We start from the raw sequence: 19,285 nt of genomic DNA, 5'->3' as shown, positions 1-19,285 counted from the left end.
CCCCAATCTTCACTAAGAGACTCCTCAAATTCCTCTACTCTTTTTCTCTCCATTGATACATCCTTGAGAGGCTATTGACCAAATCCTTATCTCACCACACCCACATCTGTGAGAAGGTCCTTTAGTGCTAAGGGAAGCAGTTTGGGAAGAAACCAATAGTTACTGGTTGATGCTATGGGCTATAGCGGAATCCGGTAAGCTAGAAAAGAAAAAGGTTCGGCACAGCCTCGTTGGAGCAGGAAGCTTGGAGGGCTTAGGTACCTGGGTAGATCAAGCTTGGAGGGTCTATTGCTATTCATGTATCCTAACTACATTTTCTAGTGGATTATTGAACGCTTGGAGGGCGGCGGAGAGGTTTTACACCGAGGGCTTCAATTTCCTCTTTGATAACACATCGCGTGTTGTCTTTGTGTTTGCATCTCTCTTCCCTTAATCTTTACCATTTATTATCTGCTATGAATGTGATTTTAATTTGGTTTAGATTGCTTATCAATTCTGTGTTTGGCTTAAGTTCATGTTTCGCACATTAATTGTTTGATTATAAGCTTGAATTGATAATTTGTAATTTGAGGTCTAAACATTCAAAGGTGTTTTACACGCATTTTGAACTTTCATATATATATATATATATATTCACACACAGCCCATATGTTATGTTTTTAATTTTAGACAGTGGGGGTTTTTTTTTTTTTTTGAGAGATCCATTTGGGCATTATTTATGATTCACATATTTTGGTTGGATTGTTTATGATTTAGGTTTTTTGGTTAGGAGTAGTTTTGTTTAATTTATGTAAATAGACGGGTTAGAATTGGTTTAATCTCTTACTCTATTGTCTTCTTTAGGTTTGCTGTCAATTTAGAGATTTGAGATACAAAGATAGAGTTCGGCGCAACTCCGTGACTAACATAATCGGAACTAAACACAGATCAACGAAAGGTACGTATCAATTCTTTGTGTTCGAATATGAACTTAAATTTGGATGTTCATTCTCATTCTTTAGATGTTTTGTTGTGAATATTATTTCTTACAGCATGATCTGCATTCAGAAATGCATAATAGTGAAAGCTTTTCAAACTTGACAGAACCAAATCACAAATGCATCCTATATAGATCCCTATCACTTTTTAAATCTCTGTGCTTCTGAACGTTCGTTTATTTAATTAATGACTTTTCAAGCTCTTTGAATTGTTACCTCTCCTCTCTTTTTACTGTTTTCTCTACCAGAAAATGAAAAACCCATTTCTTTTTTACTGCTTTCTCTACTAGAAAATGAAAATCCCTTTTCTTCTTTGATATCTAAAATTTCAAATACAATTATAAATAATTTTTAGAAGTATTAATAAATATAATTTTTAACAACTTAAACCGTTTCACACCATTTAATAAAAGTTCTAAATTGCCACATCCTCAAACGAATGGCACCTCTGTCAGTTTTTTGATTTGTCCGTAGATCTTTATTTTTATAGTTTTCTTAAATGCTGATTTTCTTTTTATTTATCTCATACTTCGTTTTACATTTTGTTCATTTACTCTATTCCTGTTTCAATTGGCTTTGATTTGCATGTTTTAGCCAGCTTCTATCTTTACAAATTGATTTCTTCAGCCAATTCTCTCTTCTACTTAATTTACATCCTTACCGCTGTTTTTTGTTATTTGAATTTGAATTAAAATCCGGATGTTTATTCTATCTCTTTCAATGTTTTGGCCTCAGATTAAAATTTTTGTTTTTCTTACTTTACTAATATTATAATCTTTTCCAAATTGGAATTATTATATTCTTTGATTATTTACTACCTTCTTTGAAATTGAAAATTATAGGTAATACTAAACAAAGGTGCACAATGTCATCAGAAACAATCTAAGTCATTTTTTGTTCTACATTCATAGGGATAGGTAGTTGGTAAAAGAAAAAACGGCCAAATGAAACCTCTCCCTCCTTCCAATTGTTAATTTGACACCCATTCTGTTTCGCTTCTTTTCTGCAGCACCTATACCCAAGGTTAGCATTTTGTTACTTGATGTGTTATACACTTTATTTTGATGCGTTCTTTTTGATTTATTGTAATCCTTTTTTTTTTTTTTTTGGGAGTGGCATCATGGGGTTTAGTCCTTGAATATGTGTAGGAAAAAATATGTTCATCGTTCAATAATGGTTGATCTCTTAGCTTTTCATTTTTTTCAATGTTTGTAGGTTTTGTTGTTTTGGGCTGCTCTGAATAAGTATATGATTCATAAAGTTTTTGATGTTGACATAATTTTCCATATGTGCGTGCATCCAGCCTTGGTGTTAGTTTTTGAGTTTTTATTGAAAATTTTGCTTTGCAACCCAATGAAAAGATAAAAAGAAGGTAGTGGGCTGATTTTATATTGATGAGTAAATACTGTTTTGCTGCATTACTAAATCAAGATTTAAGGTTTGGCTAACTTTTTCCCTAATTTCCTTCTTTTTTTTTCCCAATTTCTTGAGCTCTGTTTTGTTTAGTTTCTTGAACTAATTATGTTCTGTCGATGGCTACATGCTAAAGGATTACTAAATCAAAGTTTTTTTTTTTTTTTTTGGAGTGACATGATTTGGAGGTAACAATAGATGAAGCTTTGCCTTTGTTGTTTTCCTTCTTGACATTTAATTTTACTATTATTTTTTTATTGGTATATATCCTTGATTTACTAGAATGCTTATTTTGCTTTTGTTTTATTTTTTTGGAGCATCTTACGCTTTACTTTTGCTTTAATAATAATTTCTCATATATTTTAAAATTGTTCTATTAGTCTTTGTTTCTTTTAATTTCTGTATTGCTCAAGCTAATAGACTTAATTTATTGGCAGGTTTTCTTAAATGTTGTTGTGGTTAGCTTTGTTTATTTTCTTAATTCATTAGTTTTTATTGTGTATGTCTGTGTGTTTTAGATTGAGTGCTTATAGATGCTTTAATTCTATTCATTTATTTTATGAATAGAAGATTACATAATAATGGGTGAAAAGCTTCATGTGGTAGCATTTTCATTTATTTCAGAAAACTCCCTTGGTGGGAAGCAAACAATCTACTTGTGATTATAAATGCTTACTAATAAATGAAATGCCCTAAGAGAAGAAAGGCCATGGCTTATTAACCTTAGAAGATTTTACAGATAAAAAAGCTATTAATATTGGATTAGAAATATATATTTTTTGATATGTTTGGCACCAAGCGGAGGGTGAAGGGAAGATTTGAACTAATGAATGTGGGTTCATTCCTGCTACCCACTAATAATGTATCCCTTAGAGTGATCTTACAACTATTTGAAATTTTATATATTATATAGTCCTTACAAACTGATGTGCCAACATTTAAACAAACAACTAAGCAAATTCTTTAGGGATTAGATTTCCAACATGAAGCAAATTCTAATTTAGCACCAATCAAATAAGATAAAGTAATGAAAATTTCTTTGAATTCCATCCATTTCATGCTTCTTGATTCTAGGCAAATCAAAGTATTCATATGACATTGCTTGAATTAAACATGAAAGATCTAATTTCTTCCAATTGACTGTAATTCCACACAAAATAAAGGATAAAAAAAATGGTTGTTTGTGGCAGAACAAAATATATTCTACTAAAGTATCAATTGAGCCTACTAAACTCCATCATCTAACTATGAAGCTTTTTTTTTTTAAGTAAACTATGAAAGCTAATAACATTTATTATTCTAATATTTGCAGCTATGAATTTTCACAAAGAATATTCATTAACAGGAACATTCATTAAGGTAAAGTTGGCATGTCGTAAGATGATAACAAAGCAACCACATCAAGAGCAACCATTTTCGATTTTTCCTTTAGATGCAACCCTACACCAAGTTGTTAGAAGAGACTTTGCATGGTTAGACAATTCATTACATCTCACTAATTGGTTTCTCTTGAGTTCACTAATCCACAAACAAATTGATCAGTGCTACTTATTGAATGTGCAAATAGTTAAGTCATTACATCTTACTAACTGGTTTCTCATTTGATTGAAACCTAACCACATGAAAAACCACATCAAGCTCAGATCAAATGCACATCCAAACAGACTTTGGATTAGCCAAAAATAATTACAAATTTATTGGAAATAATAAAAATAAATAAAATCAAAGAGAGCAAAAAAACTAACAGTGGATTGCTATTGGCAAAACAATGTGAGAGGAGATAGAAAGATTGCAAATCTACATAGAAAAGTCATTAATTTAGTTGAAACTAAAAATAAATCTACAAAATTTATATGAAAAAAAAAACTAATTATAATCAATTCAACGTTAAATATTTACTCAGAGGAGTTTGAATATGTACCGAATGAGGAAGGACGTGACATAAATTTATACAAAAATGCCTTTATATTGTAAATTAGAGATAAAGGAAGGAAAGAAACACCTTAGGAGGCTTGATGTCAATGTTTTCATATAGTTAATTGCAGAGAGTTCAACTGCCTCTTAAATCTCTTGTAAACCACTTATGCCAGTGTATGATTCTAACAGAGTCGTCTCAATCAACTCGGACATAGCTAAGACACTCAGACACTAATCAGCCTTAACATTGCAAGTAAAGTTGTGGCCCACTCGTAGAAGATATTTCTGCAGGGAGTAAGAGAATTAATTAAGATAGATAGTTTAGTTGCACACAGCCACACACACTGCTCTCTTTGTGTATTTGTAAATGTGATTTGTAGACATATAAATGTTTAACTTGAAGTATAATTATGACTGTTCTGTCTATTAAAGTTTCTCAACAAAACAACAAAGTAAAAGCATGAGACGGTTCAATATTAATGGTTTGAAAGTATATTTACGTTTTTGGTGAGCTAACAATAAAGAATTAGATAAAGGAAACTACATCTTACATACCTATTTCTACACCCCCTGTTCTGCAAAATGCCAGAATAGCCCTTAGGAATGCAAATTGTTCACTTTGAAATGGATGGCTTTGCAAAGTAACCCACAATTCAACCAACCTATAAAAACTACTACGATACAAAACTCACAACCCAAATCCAATACCCAAAATTTTGATTTTTAGGGACCATAAGAATTGTTTTAGCAGTGTAGAGACAGAAATCTAAATTAGAGAAAAGAAAGAGTAGGGAGGACGTGTTTTATCGACTATGAATTATATTGACAAACATAAGCAATCAAATTTACAAATTCTTGGGTGCATATCTCACACTTAAAATACAAATTGACTTTAGAAACCAATAATACTCAACCTAAAAGCGAAATATATTGACTTTACAAATTTACTGTAGAAGCCAAATCGACTTTAAAACTGAATAAAAGTCAAAACGATTCAAAAACTAATGTTGGCCTTGCCATTGCCATCTACCCCATCAATCTCTGCTAAACATTTAAAACAAAAGCACACCCAAACATAACACTAAATGTTAAGAAAAAGAATATATCAAGTATTGAGCACACACTTACACTAATTTTTTTTTGATGATATTATTCTTTCTTGAAACTTGATTATCCAATCAGTAGCTGTATTTTCTAAACTTCTCATAGTTCTATCTTCTCCTAGGCCTTTCCTAAACACATCTATTTTCAATAGGGCGATACTCCCAATGCTATTAAAAAAAAGAAAAAGTAATGATGATATTTTGAGACCAAAGAATTCGGAGAAAAATACTCAACCCATCTTTTTTTAAACTGCTTTTGTTTAAAGTTTTTTTTAATCAAATATTAACAAATGATAAAAAGATACAAATTTAAATAAAAGCAACAAAGGAAAATTGGGCTGGCCTGACCTTTCTATTTAATCAAGTTGCTCTTCTTGAATAGCTACCAACTGTCTTATAAGCCAGAGCAGAGATGATAGATCTACATTTGCACGTGAGGAAAAACATGTCATTGAATATACAAAATTACTAATAAGCGACAATGTAAATGAGGTCCTCGAAAATTTGGCATATTAATGAATTATTAGTACTTGACAGGAAAAACTTAGCGAATCTGAATTTCAACAAAAAATGAAAGGGTAAGAAGGTTTTTTAAAATAACAGAAGAGAAAGATGAAAGATAGACACATGCCAAACAAACTATCAATAAGTAAATAATCACACAACCATATTAAGTAAATAATCCCTTCATATGCAGTAACACATTTTTTTAACAAACTATTTGCTATTTATTTGTTTGTTTCTACTCAAAATTTCACTTTGGAAAAATTCTCAAAACGAAAAAGTAGAGATGTTAATTTGAGACCAAAGCATCCCAATAAAAACCAACCTTGCATCTTCTAGGCATTTTAATGAACACTTCAAGTGCATAATTAAACCTGCTACTGTCAAAAACAACAGCATACTTTGATTCTGTCAAATTTTTACACCCAAATGCAATGGGTAGGACTAACTTCCCTTTCACAATCCTAACATTCATATGAAAATCTGCTAACCCAAGTTTTCGACTAATGCTAAATTAATCATTATGCATGAGCATGGAAATACCTTACTTTGATGCATGAAATGCATAAGAAGTCAATGAAATTTAGAGAAGATATAGGGCTTACCAATTGATGGAGAGCAACAACAATTAATAAGGAATAAATATGTGTAAGGAATTTGATGAAGGAAAGGGTTTATCCATGTGTGTCGGATCGAATGGGAGAATTTGACAGTTGCAAAATGGGTCAGATTGTAAGAGATGCTATTGTTTCTTGATAATAGAAAAGGGTTCTTTTCAATTTTTGAATAGGCAAAATTGGTTTGCGATTTTTGATTTTCTGTTCCCTATGTCTGTTGTTTTGAAACGGAAAACACAAATGGAACGAAAGTGGGCCAAATTTGGTATCTGAAACAGTAAAATTAAACAAAGCTATACTGACCTTATGTGTATGGAGTTACAGAAATGAAACGGACAGAGAACGAACAGGGGAAGAGTTTCAATAATCTCAATGAAACAAAAAACAAAAAACAAAAAACAAAACAAAAGCAAATATCGAAAATTGAGGAAACAAACATTTTGATAGAAAACCCAAAACAAAAAATGAATCAAATCTAAACTCATTCAACAATAAAAAAATAAAAAAATAAAAAAATAAATAAAGTAACATTTCATACCCAAATCTAAAAAATGGAAAGAAAAAATTCCAGAGCCGGTTTCGACAATCTGGGCGGCAGATGTATGGCCTAACGGTTTCTTTCTGTGTGCTTGCAGTTCCGGCGGTTTAAGTCTAGCGAGCGACCCAAATTGCAGTAAACATAAATCATAGTTATCGCAAGATTTAGGTTTTTACTTATAAAAATTTATAAAAAATCAAAAAACAAAGAAAGCAGAAAAAGAAAACTCACTCTGTAACAGTGCATTGCCGGTTGAGGGAAGCAATAATTTTGGTGGTCAAAGTCTGACGGTGGTACTGGCCTGAGATGTCTCTAACTCTGCCTTTTTCTCTATTTCTTTCTCCAGATCTCATCGCCTCTCTATTTCTATCTCCGTGTAGCAATCTTTCTTTCTTTCTTTTCTTTTCTTTTCTTTTATTTAAGCGGTTAGTTTCCTTTTATACCAGGCTCCCAAATAGTGTTTTAACATAGTGAAAAATTATAACTTGTCGCTTTTAAACAGTGTTGTAGCATTACCAAACAACGTAATATATCGCTTTTTTAAGTGAAACGTGTCTGAATTTTAAGTAGGCAGTTATCCTATTTGCCAGCACCTCCATAATTGTAGGAATCTACTTTCTCTCAACTTTTGCTATTATATATACTAGTCGCTAACTCGTGCGATGCACGAGAAAATTATTGGAGTTTTTCTTAATTGGAAGCTTTTACAGTTAATATTTACACACTTTTGTTTCAATGGCCAATTAACTTTTTACAAAATTGACCAAAATGACATTTTACACCGGTCAAAGTTTGCATCAAATTTTTCAACAAAAAATAATAATAATATTAATAAAATAAAGAATAATTTAAACAATCATTCTACATGAACTTTTCATTGAAGAACCAATTTAGTTTCAACTTCCACCTAAAGCGTGCAACAAACCATTTCCCAATTTTCAATTTCATTATTAGTTGTCTCAACTTCATATTGCTACTATACCAAACACCTGTTTAGATGCGTACTTAGAAGCATAGCATCCTATAAAAACCTCTTGCCCTATTGACATTAAGCTAGAAAAGCAAACAGCCCCAAAAAACATTCAACTACTTCACACTCTTGACTCTTGGCTTTAGTGTTCTTGGAACCAAATCCTTACTAAACATCAGATTTTGTATATTAAATTGTTGCACACTCTAAATGCTTTTATTCATCAGTTAACAATTTCCATAATTACTACAATAGGCCATCGAACAAAAAAAATAGTAATAGTAACTAATAATGCTAGGTCTATCTTTATCTTAAAGTTAAGATAGTGATGTTTGAGGGAACATTTCAACTTAATGGGGTGCAAGCAAAATGCAAATCATACTAAACTATTAGGATAAACCACTGCTATAAAAAAAAAAAAAAAATGCAGGTCCTCCCATTCCTTCTTGCAAGCCAATAGTAGCTGCAAGAGTTATCATGATTGCTCAATTCCATGAGAGTATTCCACCTGATGTTCTTGACCCAAGCATCCTCCTTCTATATCCCATCCCCTGCATGTTAAAATTTTTAAGAATGAAAATTGTCAATTGGTGGTTTCAAGCAAAAGTTACATTTGTACAAAATATAAGTAGCCTAACTCATTTGCTTGAGGAAAGAAAGACCAACACCTCAGTATAAAATTTTTTACTACAAATAGGCAATTACTTCAATTTAGCCAAAAAGAAAAGAAAAAGAAAATGCAAAGTCTACAACACTTCCTAAACCTAAAGGAAATTAAAAGAATGAAAGAAAATGTTCATCAAAGCATCATTCGCAATAATATATATATATATATATATATATATGAAAGTGCCCAAAAGAACTACAAACTACCAAATCAATTAAAAAGTAACAATATACACAGAAAAAGAGCCTCATGCGAGGATTATGCTACTCTTTAAATCTCACTTATCAAAAAGTAGAAGTTTTTTTTTTTTAATCTCTCACCATGTTAAGTACCATCATCAATTGGAAACAACTGGAGCTTCAGCTTCCTAGGAGTATATTGTTCTCAACAAAATTATTTTGCAAAAAGGAAGGCAAAGGAGGTAGAACTTTGCCAACAAAATTAGAATCCTTTTGGTCTGGAATTTAGATTGGAAACAAATCATGCCATCAAAAACTTTAGATGTCTAGAATTTAAATCCTTTTAGGAATACAGAAAGAAAAAAAATAGGCACCCTCCTAGAGCACCCAAGTCATGTTTAACCTCTTTATCCATAACTACCTGCTACAATTTCTCAGTTGCATTGAAAACCTAAGAAAACCCAACAAATGCAGCTTTTTTGCATTTATTATATGTATATGATGAGATGACACCAGCTAATATCCATTTTAATGACCTTCATGAAATATTAACATTGTGAATTTGTGATGCTACAAACAGATGGTTAGTCACTATGGTTCTTTTGTCAATCATAGTAACAGGGTGCTAAGTAAACTGCTTAGCCCTTCAGGGGTGAAAAGCCCTTGAATTAAGCATCTCTTATGAATAAAAGTATATGCAGCCAATTACAACAATTTAACCCAACAGAGCAACTTGTTGATGTAGTTTTTTGATAAAATGGTTTGAGAATGCTCTTTAAGAGTGACAAATCACAAGTGCAATATAGTCCACTTCAATAAGAGCAATTGATGAATTTTGAATGTTCCCTAAATCCTAAATTAGACATTGTTTTTGTGCAGGTATGCCAACATTCCAAGTCTTGCAGCAACTGAGTTAATGAACAAACATCATGCACCAGGAGTCACTCTAGACAACCTTAAAAGCTATTATAAATCCGGATATGATGCAGTGAGAAAGCACAAACCAAGTGCTTATTGATCCTCTCAAACCAGTTGGGAAATGCTGATCCAAAGGAGCAACTCTCATTTGCTGGAAACTTCAATCATGTAGTCATTGACATGCATTACTACAATCTCTATTCGGAGGAGTTTAGCAATATGAATGTACAACAAAACATCGAGTACATTAAAAATCAGCTAGCTTCAGCACTAAAAACCGTGACAACTTCCAAAGCCCCCTCAGTTTCGTAAACCAATCTTATGCAACAGTGGTGGTAGCCACTGCTGTTGTATAGTATAAATCTTTTCTTTTTGGACAAAACCTAAGACCAAGACCACTTTTAAATTAGACCCAAATTCACTGAACCCACAATTCATTCTCAATGATAAATTTCAAATTTGCAAAGAATTTCCCAAACTCTAATCTCAATGCACAAACCCACCATGAAATAAATTCTTAAAAAAATCAAACCTTCTTCCCAAATACATAATCTCAAAGAACATTGTGATTCAATTCATCTCCTTTCTACTATATAAACATATCCCATTTGCAAAACCTGAAATTGTCTTCAAAAGTTAAATACCAAAACGTTAAGACCAAGTCCAAGTTCAATACCAATCCCACCACCAATAGTCTACTAAATCAGTAAAAATATCTAACATATGACTTCATATTCACATATCCACCTCTAAATCAAACCCAAATCCACTATTCAAAAGAAACCAATACCAAACTCTAATCTCAATGCACAAACACACCACAAAATGAATCATAAAAAAATTCAAACCCAAAGTTCAGTTGCACCTAAAAGTTTAAATATACAATCTCAAAGTCTATTGTGGTTCCATCTTGGTTCAAATTAGAATTTAAAATTCCTTATGAATTTCGAATTTATATCTAGAAGAGAAACTATACCCTAAAATCAAGTTTCTTAGTGGTAGCCACATGAACCCAAATAATAATTCACAAAATTAAATCCAAAAAACTAACAAAAGTAGCATTAACAATACCCAACAATAGTATTAGCAAAAACCTAACAAAAGTAGCACTAACAATAACCAACAACAGTATAAGCAAAAGTTGGGAAAGAACATTTCTCTTTTTATTTAATAGAAAGAATTATTCCTAATAGGTAGAAAACAAATGCAGCAGTAAATTGTTTTTAAAAAAATTACAGAAATTGTTAACAAACCTGGATTTGATGCAGTTAAGCATGCAGCTTTTTATCCAGAAAATAGAGTAGGACCTGCAAAAAAATTTTTTATTTTTTTTATTTTTTATGTCACTCTGTACCATAAATGCAAATATAACTAAATTTTATCTTTTAAAAATCCATGAAAACAGAAGTTTGTCACTTTTAGAATATGAAAAATGTTTTGTTTGAACCAAGTTCTTTCGCAACTTCTCAAAAGAAAATGTTCTTTCCCAACTGCCATATATGCAAGAAGAGCAAACAGACAATAAGGCAATGCAACTCAACCCCCAAATACCATGCATGTACAGATTAAAAATATATACAACTTATTTCAACCCCATTACAACTTTATTCTCCTTGATTATATCATGTTCCAAATTCAAATGCAGCAATGAAAACATAAACCAACGCAATAATATAGCACAAGACCAAACTCAATTGGTAGTGGAGGTTAGAGAGAATTTACTATGTTGCATAAGTAGAGAAGATTAAATTTCAATAACAAAATTTTATTCAGAAATTGAGTCCTAAATCTTAAAAAGGAATACCCAAGATTTAGAGAGAAGAGAAAAAAGTTAATCTAAATCAAATTATCCACTGGGGAATTTAAACAAACACATAGAGGACAAACACAAAGATGTCAATAACAATGAACCAAGACAAAATCTTTAAAGCCACAATGCTAATTGCTTACACACAGATACTTTCATGAAATCAAAAGTTGATAAAGATAGTTTTTTTTTTTTTTTTTTATTTATAAAAAATAAATTAATTAATTAAAAAAAAAAAAAAGGTTTCGGTGGTACTAAGGAGCCATAAGCATAGACTTGTAGCAGGCACCGTTCAAGTCACTGCTACAAGCATGGTGTAATTTGGAAATTGTCTAAATTAAAACATGCAATGGTAAAACAACATAATAAAAACATGACAGAAGTTGCAATATTGTTTTTTTTTTTTTTTTTTTTTTTTAACAATGTAACACAACAGCAGTAAAGGGAGGAAAAAGGAAATTTAGCCACCAAAACCATGCAGAAAAAGAAGATTAAAAAAGAGAATCCCAAGCACTACAACTGGAAGGGGAAAACAAAAGAAGTCAGTTTTACCTGTAGCCGTTTCACTGGTTGGCGGTGGCAATAAGCTGGTTGACGGGGCTTGGGGATTCAGAAATTTCATCATCTAAGATGGAAGTGAAGTGGGATAGAAGTGGCTGCGTTAGGGTTTGGATAAAGAGTAACAAAATAGAGCTAGAAAAGAAGCGTTTTTTGTGTGGTAAAAGGCAAGGAAGACGCTTGTAGAAATTGTTTCGGAGTTGTTGATGAGAAATAATGTTCAGAGAGAGAGAGAGAAGAGTACAGACTTGAAAAGTGACTGAGAAAGGTTTTTCTAATCTTTTGTAACTGCCGACTTGCTGAGTGCCTTCTCAAGGCAAAATAGTGTGTCTCTAATTTATATAGGCAAATTGAACACAAATGTTTTTTTAAATTTCGCTGAAATGGTCTATTGAATCAGTCAATCTAATAGAATCGTGTCATTAAATTATCAAGTCATGTGGCGTAAAGAGAAGTAGTTAACAAAAAGTCAAACGTTTCGGCTATTAGTTATTACTAGTCGCTAACCCGTGCGATACACGGGCTAGTTAAATAAAAAGATAATTAATCAACCACATGGTAAAAAATTAAAAAATTAAAAAATTAAAAAACCAATAAGAGACTAATTTTTTCATCAAGTAATCAATCTAAGTGGCATCATAGCTCATGTACAAAACTATTAATCTATTGTCAGAGGGTCAAATGACAATGTGGAAAACATTTCTTAAATAACTTATTAAGAATAGGTATATAGAGAGGGGACTTTCGTAAATCATCAATGGAATTGGAGTCAACATCTCATTGCAAATGGAATATAGCTTTATATTAAAACTAAAATTAAAGTTTCAATCATTCTCTTTCTATAAAACATTATCGAAACTTGTAGTTTACCTCGGTTTCAAATAGAAATTACTTGAAGAAATAACTATATCTATGTCCTCAACATCATAGATTTCCATCACGTATCGCTATGTCAAGCACGCCAACATAGTGAAGAAACGGTTCCCGATACATGCTCTCACCAATCATAGAAGTAGGAATGCCAAATTGTGATGATGCAAAAGATACCATTGTCATACCATAAAAAAGATTCTCTTTCATCTTATTCAACTTCAATTCCATCACTCTTTCCACAAAATTGTAAAAAATGAAATGAAAAAGCATGAAGTAAACTTTGACATCATAGCCACCAGGAATGTTGTCTTTGCTAAAAATTGAGGGATGAGGGTTCACACCCATCACAACTTGGCAACAAAATTCATTCCTTTGCTTCAAGTTCATAATTTCTGTAAAAGCCATAAAATGTTAAATATTATCCCAAGATTCACTATTGCAACTGAAACCTTCATGACTGCCTATTTTATATGCTTACAATTAATCATTAAATAGGAAGATAAATACTTGATAGATCTCATTTACCTACTTTGCCCAAGTGCTTCAACATCTTCCAAATAACCTTTTTTTTTTTTTGTATTAATTTTCTATTATTATTATAAGGTAACATCTAAATTACCTATGACATGGGTGTGATGATTATTTAAAAAAAAAAAAATGAACTTGATATTTTTTTTTCCTGAGATTGATTACCTCAATCCTATCTATGTTTATAACCTCGAGAGTTTGAAAACCTGACTGAGCCTAGTCTTCTAGTAGCTCACAGCCTAATCCATCAGCCCCTACTACTACGCTTTTGCATATTTTGCAAGATCCCCAATCAAGTCTCAACTATCACCAATTAAAACAAAAACCTTAAAAGTTTTAACATGTTTGAATAAGGATTAAACCCAAGAAGATTGAAGCTGAAAATTGATAAGAAAGAGCAGTACCATGTGGGGGTACCTTGTTGCTGATTAAGTCCATGAAATAAAAGAAAAAGAACTGAACCCATAAAAGTTGAACGAAAAATAAAGACCCAGATATTATAAACTAAAGAAAATAAAAATTACTTTAAGAAAGGAAGTGAATTTGAAGGAAAATTTAAAAGAAACATTGCCATCACATAACCAAGTATATGCTTTGAAGAGCATCCCAAAAAATAAAAACCTATACCTGAAAGGCCAAAGACAACCTTCATGGCCTTCTACTTTGATCTATCATCATTTAATCTTAAAATTTACAGAGGCTATTTGAGACTTAAAGATTCCATTTGTGGCACTATGAGATGATAGCCTACCCTAATAAATAAAAATAGAATTGGTAAAGCAAATAAAACCTTCATAGATTTCATCCCATCCAGTGTAGTAATGATGTCCATTTTTCTTTTCAAATCCAAGGTTTTTGTTCTCTAAAGATTTCATTGCATCTTCCATCTCTCCAACTTCTCTTTTATGGTTATTGTCTCTGCTACCTAATGAATTAAAAGAATAATCAAAATATTTAGTCAAAAACCATGTTATATGTACAAAAGATTGCAAGACTTTTATTTTCATTTATTTTATTTTTACCTCATCCTCTTCACACAGGTTCAAAATTTTTGGTACCACCAAACCCAATAATATAGTTGAAATTTTGTGGGTCAGTCTTGATGGTAAGCTCAGCAAAACATCTGTACATTTGAAGTAGAATTAGAACCTTCAAATACCTAAATAATTGTCACCAATAACATCTACTTATGGGGAGTATCATATGTGCTTGACCCCTCAAAAGCCTCTGGGTTGAAGACAGGTGAGTAGTATATGTTGAGCACCTTCCTATCTCCCATCCTTCAACTATTAAAACCAAGAAAATTTTCAAAATCCAACACCTAATTGTAATGTGTAAGACAAATAAATACTAAATCATAAGAAACAATTTGTTAGTAATCTCCATCATTTAATCAAACAAAACACATCCACTCAGCTTATTTTTACCAGTCAGTATCTAATACCAAATACCCACTTTTTTTTCTACAGAGAAAAGAGTTCAGTCAACATCCGATACCAAATACCCCCTTTTTTTTTACAGAGAAAAGAGTTCAATAGTGATGCACATTGTGATTTCTTAGAATGAGCCAACAATTATGAACAATCGCATGATAACAAAGTCAATGTTGGTACATGTTTAGTCATATAATATACAAACGAATAAAAGAATTGAAGTCAAAGATTTCAAGTTTTTCATATCTCCTCTTAGATTCATTGTGACTATTTTGGTTCTCATTAAAATTATAAAATATGCAGATTGAAGTGGCTTTTCATTCTTCTTCTTATAGTCATGCTCCAGTTCCTCCTAACACATAGACACCTAATAATTAAAAAAAACATATATAAAAAATATGCCAGAGTTCCAAAGATTGGTCATTTGTTGCATTCAGATAAAAAATAATAATAATAATAATGGAAAAGAGAAGAACAAACAATTGTGCAAGAGTATAAAACTAAAGAGAAGAAAAAGAATCTTTCCAATACCAGAACAATCTCATATACCTAATATTCAACTCCATGCTTCATCTGGTTGTGTCAGATCAGCAATTAATACAACAATCTCTTCATCAGTATTAGAGGCACTGGTCTGACAGTAGTGAAGGGCTCCGTAGATCTCTCTCTCCAACTCTCTCTGCACAACACATATTCATTACAAAAAAAAAAAAAAAAAAAAAAAAAGGAAATCAAAATTAAATCGCTGAAAACTATAACAGAACAAAAGGCCTGAAACAAAATTGGAATAGAAAAGTAATAATTCCGTTGAAATTGCAACTCCAAAAACTTGCTTTCAAGAAGCTAAACTGCATAAAACACGTGTAACTACCACTGTCAATATGGTTTATTATCAAAATCATACCAACATAATCTACCACTGTCAATATTGGCATATATCCACCAATATTATGAATCAACTAAACCAACAAAATCAGAAGCCCAATCAAATTCCCACAGTAGGCTTACATTATAAGTTTACAAACACACCAAAGAAATACCTCTACTTACTGATTCTAATGCAAAGAACCTGAATAACAATTGAGAATCCAAAATAAGCAACTGGTATTCACCTAAACTTCATTAAGAAGCACAAGATAAGAAAAAAGAAAGAAACTTGGTGGACCTGTAGATAATTGAATTGCAAAGAACTAAAGGTCAACATGAAGCCGAAGATGGTAAATTTAAATCCTTTTAGGAATATAGAAAGAAAAAAATAGGCACCCTCCTAGAGCACCTAGGTCATGTTCAACCTCTTTATCCATAACTACCTCTACAATTGCTCAGTTGGATTGAAAACCAAAGAAAACCCAACAAATGCAGCTTTTTTTGCATTTATTATATGTATATGTAAAGATGGTTAGTCACTATGGTTCTTTTGTCAATCATAGTAACAGGGTGCTAAGTAAACTGCTTAGCCCCTCAAGGGTGAAAAGCCCTTGAATTAAGCATCTCTTATAAATGAAAGTATATGCAGCCAATTACAACAATTTAACCCAACAGAGCAAGTTGTTAAACAATTGTTTTTGTTGAAAATAAATAATTTTCCTTTGAAACAAATAGAAGCTCATTTAGCAAATATATGTTCCTGGGAAAATAGCAAGACGCAGATGTAATGGAAGATGTAGCCCACTTTATCAATGAAGAAAAGCCAAAAGAATCAGTGCATAGAAACGTGATTTTATAAAAAATTCCTAATAGCCATTAGTCACAACAGCATGCTAATTTCCTATATAATCAAAGAAAAACGACCATTGGTACCCTGCCTAAAATAAGCCTAATTATAAAAAGCAAAGGCTTTACAAATCAATGTTAAGCATCTTCCTAAATCAAAACCAATCAGACCACAATACCAAAACTTAAATCACTTTCCTATATAATCAAAGAAAAACGACCATTGGTACCCTGCCTAAAATAAGCCTAATTAAAAAAAGCAAAGGCTTTACAAATCAATGTTAAGCATCTGTTCTTCCTAAATCAAAACCAATCAGACCACAATACCAAAACCTAAATCATATTTCCAAATTTAAAAAAAAAAAAAAAAAAAATCCTCAGTTTGCATCATTCATTAGGCTGCCTTTCCTCTGTTTGGTTTCAATTGAAAAACTTAAATTCGGAGAAAAGAGAAAGAGGAAAGCAAGCATAACTAGGCTTTGGGTTTTGATTTTGGGGGAAGGAAAGGGTGAGTTTTAGGTTTAGGGGATGGAAAAAAATATAATTTCTCCGGAAACAAACAGAGATGGAAAGCGAGAGAGAGAAAGTGAGTTAGGGCAAGAAGGAAAGAACCTTTGCATGCGGATTCAAGAAGAGGCGATACATCAACCCAGACCGAGTCGTCGCCGGAGGGAATTGTGGTGCGTTCTGGTACGGAGACCTCCACCGCCGCATCATCTGGCATTTTTTGCTGATTGATGATTTTTAGGTTATTTTCAGTGCTTCGGATTCTCTCTCTCACTGTGTCTCTGTGTCTTTGCTTTTGCTTTGGGATTGTGTTGGTCTACGCAAATGCAAAGTAAGAAAGACCCAATTTTATAGTTTAAAATATAACCTAAAATAAAAAGAATCTAAAATAAAAAGAAAAGAATTTAAAATAAAAAGAAATCAAAATAGTGACAAGGAAAATTGTGGAGGCTTCAAAAGTTTCGGTTTTATATATATATATATATATATAGATATAGACTAGTGTTTAACCTGCGCAATGCGCGAGATCATTTGAAATCTCATAAGTAGAAGAGAAATTATTATTACTATACATTCTAAATACTCTCAGTCATCACAACCTAGGGAAAAAAAATTAAAAATTAAAAATTGTAACATTCAATTTCAATTTTGCTAGCAGCAAAACTGTGCCTACTCACCAAAATGACTCTATAGAGCATTTTTTACATATACAATAATCTAATGAGCTTATGTAGATAGCCGAACACACATAACTTAAAATAATGGTCAGCCTAGCAGGTAAATCTACTTTGTACTCAAATCTTAACACATCATACTTCTCACTCTATTTATTTTAACCCGCACTATATGCGGGAACCTTTTTATTTACATTTATTAGAAATAAATTTTTTTTAATAATATTTAAATACACTTTTACCACATACTAAACACCCAATACGTATCTTCATTTACAAATCTAATTACACACACCATAGGCAGATACCAAAAACTAATTTAACCCAATTATTTAAAACAAAACCAAATCAAATACAAATACCCAATACAAAATTTATTTTAAATCCAATACCATAATAAAAACCAAATCTAACTCAAATATCTAAATCTAAAACAATCCAACCAAGTGCACTTGAAGATGCTGATTCAACATCAGCTAACTTTTTTTTTCTTCTGAATTCCAATGTGTCTCTACTAAATGTATCTTAGAAGCTTGATAAGAAACTTAAAAAAAAAAAAAAAATCATAAATGCATATAGACCACAAAGTTTGATAAGAAACTATGTTTTGTTTAAGCTTCCTTAGGACACAAATTTCTCAGCCACATTAATTTAAGACACATATTCTCTATACTCTATTCATTCAATAGATGGTTAATTCAATTTCACAACTCCTACTAAACCATACTAACTAAAAAAGAAAAAAAAAAAAAAAAAACATGACACCCATACCATCCATTAAATTGATGGTTAATTCAATTTCACAACTCTATATGCATTTTTTTAACACATGACACACATACCAACCAAAAAACTACACAAAACATATTGTTTATAAACCAAATTATAAGCTATATGTTAATGGACAAAGAAAAAGCTAATTTTGATATTTTGTTGAGAAATTATATATGAACACTTTTAGTTTCTATTCAAATGCATGTTCAGTTACAAAAATGATTTCTTAATTCTTTACTATAAGTGGCTAAAGTAAGATTCTACCAAAATTAAGCACAGATATTGAAGAAAGAATCTTGTGCTCAATCTGAGCTCCAAATCATAGTGGTTTCCCCCTTTAAGCCATAGTGTTTCATACTTCTCTTTACACAATTCCTAGAGTTCAGAGTTGCTTCCCATGGGTAGATGTATGAGTTTTATTTCTTTTCAATTAAGAAGTTACTAGGAACTTATATTACTGCAAAGCCACTACTTGCTCCTTAATAGCGTTGGTCAGCCTCACACTTGTTGGCAAACCATAGTTTCGCGTTGGTCAGCCCGTTTTGTTAGCCGACGGACAGGCATTGTTTGGGTGGTCCCGCAATGGAGTTTCCCGAGGAGGTGGTCCCGATAGCA

General features: G+C 31.8%; 2 long non-coding RNA genes across 5 annotated transcripts; both read right to left on the bottom strand.

Annotated features, from left to right (window-relative positions):
- Window positions 1–3,790: 3,790 nt before the first annotated feature.
- Window positions 3,791–7,494, bottom strand: LOC112039030 (uncharacterized). Of its 3 annotated transcripts, XR_010624756.1 has the most exons (6): window positions 7,301–7,494; window positions 7,070–7,182; window positions 5,759–5,831; window positions 4,393–4,592; window positions 4,136–4,187; window positions 3,791–4,002 (listed from the first exon to the last, which is right to left on the bottom strand). It is a non-coding gene; the product is annotated as an uncharacterized LOC112039030 (long non-coding RNA). The 3 variants fall into 3 exon arrangements; XR_010624755.1 differs by having other exon boundaries at window positions 3,791–4,187; window positions 7,301–7,492; XR_010624757.1 differs by lacking the exon at window positions 4,136–4,187 and having other exon boundaries at window positions 3,791–3,830; window positions 7,301–7,492.
- Window positions 7,495–14,093: 6,599 nt separating this feature from the next.
- Window positions 14,094–17,518, bottom strand: LOC136063054 (uncharacterized). 2 transcript variants are annotated; one of them, XR_010624752.1, is made up of 4 exons: window positions 17,328–17,518; window positions 15,552–15,681; window positions 14,592–14,692; window positions 14,096–14,494 (listed from the first exon to the last, which is right to left on the bottom strand). It is a non-coding gene; the product is annotated as an uncharacterized LOC136063054 (long non-coding RNA). The 2 variants fall into 2 exon arrangements; XR_010624751.1 differs by lacking the exon at window positions 17,328–17,518 and having other exon boundaries at window positions 14,094–14,494; window positions 15,552–16,699.
- Between the last annotated feature and the right edge of the window lie 1,767 nt (window positions 17,519–19,285).

The sequence above is a fragment of the Quercus suber genome, unplaced genomic scaffold (assembly GCF_002906115.3).
Source record: "Quercus suber isolate HL8 unplaced genomic scaffold, Cork oak 2.0 scaffold_481, whole genome shotgun sequence".
NCBI lineage: Eukaryota > Viridiplantae > Streptophyta > Magnoliopsida > Fagales > Fagaceae > Quercus > Quercus suber.
Note: the sequence above shows the minus strand (reverse complement) of the source record. Positions and strands in the feature narration are given on the sequence as shown.